Source organism: Triticum dicoccoides, chromosome 4B (genome assembly GCF_002162155.2).
Source record: "Triticum dicoccoides isolate Atlit2015 ecotype Zavitan chromosome 4B, WEW_v2.0, whole genome shotgun sequence".
Taxonomy (NCBI): domain Eukaryota; kingdom Viridiplantae; phylum Streptophyta; class Magnoliopsida; order Poales; family Poaceae; genus Triticum; species Triticum dicoccoides.
This window is the reverse complement of record NC_041387.1, coordinates 4,783,465-4,786,577: the sequence shown is the minus strand read 5'-3', so window position 1 is coordinate 4,786,577 and position 3,113 is coordinate 4,783,465.

The window sequence follows — 3,113 nt, the reverse complement described above, 5'->3', positions numbered from 1 at the left end:
CACCGTGAAGGTGTTCAACACGACTATGTGTCGCATGCGCTACTAGGACGACGATGATGCCAGTACATTTTGCCTCTTCTTCCTCTACATTTGGCTTTGTCTCACATCGATTGTTAACGGTCGTTGTTGCATTTGGTCAGGCAATGGGAGCAACAGCAATGACTCTGGCTACAGCCAAAGCAGCACCAACTGTGGCTACAGCAAAAGCGGCAGCAAGGATGATCAGGAATGGAGTGGGGAAGAAGAGGAGTAGAGTCGGGATGAGGAGGTGCAGCCTAATCTATCTGACGATGACCTCGCGATGGTGGTGGCTGACGATGGCCAAGGTATGGTGTTGGCTGACGATGGGCAAGCGATCATGGTGGCTGACGATGGGCAAGAGATGGTGGTGGCTGACGATGACCTAGCGATGGTGCTTCCTGAAGATGGCCTCGTGATGGTGGTAGTGCCTGACAATGCCCTCGCGATCCTATAGCTGGGTGATGTAACCATGCCAATTGTGGTGGAAGACTACATCCCACTGCCTCGCCGCTCTATGCGCATCAGGATGATGAAGGAGAAGGAGAAGAAGGAGGAGTGAAGTATGTCAGGTATGTCAGATATCCAAAATGATCTAGCTAGACTTAGCTTTGTTTCCTCCATAATGACCTAAGTTAGCTCTAATATGCTAAGTTATCTCTAATATGCTTTGTTACCTAGGTTTGCTCAATAATTACATACACTTAGCTTAGTTATGTAAAAAATAGCATAATTAGCTTACTTAGGTATGAAATGGCATAACAATCTTGGTAACCTCATATATGTCATATAGTTAGCTTACTTTCCTAGAGAATGACATAATAAGCCTAATTAGCTCCAAAATGATCAATTTTACCAAAGTTAGCTCCAAAATGACCTAAGTTAGCTCTAAGTTAGCTCTAAATGGTAAATTAGCTCGAATATGCTTAGTTAACTCATAAAATGCTAGGTTAGCTCCAAAATGATCTATTTTACCTACGTAAGCTCCAATATGATCCATTTTACCCAGGTTAGCTCCAAAATGACCAAGTTTACCTAGGTTAGCTCCAATATGATCCATTTTACCTACGTTAGCTCCAAAATGACCTATTTACCTAGCTTAGCTCTAAATTTACCTACACACTTAGCATTTTACCTAGCTTAGCTAAAAAATGGTATTTTACCTACCTTAGTTAGAAGAAGAAAAACATAAAGAAGAGGAGACGATAAAAAGAAAGAGAAGCTAAATTCTTCTTCTTCTTTTTCTTCCTCCTTTTCTTATTTTTCTTCTAGCTAGTCTTCTTCTTCTTCTTCTAACTTTCATCTTTCCCAATTTGCAGATTTGCTTTAGATGAGGAAGCTTGCATTGATGGAGTACCCTCTTCTCCTTATGCTTCCTTTTTTTTATGGAAACTTGTTGGAAACTTCTTTTGAATATGTATGTCCATATGGATATGTTGTTGGAAACTTGTTTTCGATATGTATGTATATATGGATATGTTGTTGGAAACTTCTTGTTGGAAATCATTGTATGTTGGATATGTTGTTGCAAACTTGTATGTTTCTTATGTTGTTGGAAAATTATTGTTGGTATGCTTGTGGAAATTACTTTCAAATGTGTGTGTGTGTGTCTATATATATATATAGACACACACACACATATTTGAAAGTTTTTGTCTTGGAGGCAAAGGTGTCCCGTCTTTCGATGAGATGATGGATATCGCTTCGGTGGAAGTCGACTTTGACGATCCGACTACGAACGTGTGAGGACGTCGCGCCTTAGCAATCGCTAAACCAACTCCGAGAGGTTATTGACCATGCTGGAGCACGATCAACCTGACCACGAGGGTCTATTTCCTGTGAGCAAACGAAGAACAAGCAAGAAACTGAGATTGCAATCTGGATATTGCGGATATAAGATGAAAGCTTTATTGATCAAGGTGGGGTATTGTGACGTCTTTGTCTGGTCGTTGAACACAAACGAGGTACGCGAAGTTGCAGCTATGGCGAACTTTAATCTAAACAAAACCCAAAGTCTAAACGACGCCCTAAGGGCTGTATATATGGAGAAAGAGGGGGGGGAATTTCGTGGCCCCTGAGGGAGGGGTCCGAAACCAACCCTAACTCTTGTATCCCCACACATACGGACTCTAAAAATAGCCTATACTTATGTATTTCGAAATTACATGGGCCTGGCCCAATAAAAAGGTGACGTAGCACCTAGAATAGCCTGTGGACGAAAAATTATGAAGTAGCATCTTGTATATTTCGCCCAAGGCTTCAGGCACTCATTATGGTGGCTTCAACGTCCTGAAATCATCACTTGTAACGCTGTTCTTGTTTCCCTGGCGCATGCCATCATCTCCATGCTTGTTCTTGCTCCAATGTTCATCCTTCTCCAAGCTAGGCCCTTCATTTGTAAGCAAAACAAATGTATCCAATTTAGGCAGCATCATATTCTCATGAACATTAGAATCATTACCAAGAAACGGAAGTACCTGGTACTTCAATTGGCGTGCGCGAGCTCTAGTAATTGGTCCAGTATGTATAGCAGCAGGGGTTGTGGGTGTAACAATGGTATTGATGTCCTCATCATCCTCCCCTTCTTGAAATGAAGTCGTCCTCGACGGAAGTTCATCTTCCTCACCCAAATAAGGCTTCAAATCTGCAATGTTAAAAGTGGGACTAACCCCAAAATCTGCAGGTAGCTCAAGTTTATATGCATTATCATTTATTTTCTCTAACACCTTAAAAGGGCCATCAGCACGTGGCATTAGCTTTGATTTGCGCAAATCAGGAAATCTATCCTTACGCAAATGTAACAAAACAAGATCTCCAGGTGCAAACACAACACGTTTTCTACCCTTATCTCCAGCAAGTTTATATTTAGCATTCATACGCTCAATGTTTTCCTTAGTTAACTCATGCATTTTTAAAATCAATTCAGCATGTTGTTTAGCATCAAAATTAACCTTCTCCGAAGATGGAAGAGGCAACAAATCAATAGGTGCACGAGGTAGGAAACCATACACAACTTCAAAAGGGCACATACAGGCACTTTGTCGTCAGCCAGCTGACGGCAAACCTGCCACATGGCACGTACCTTTGCAACCTGG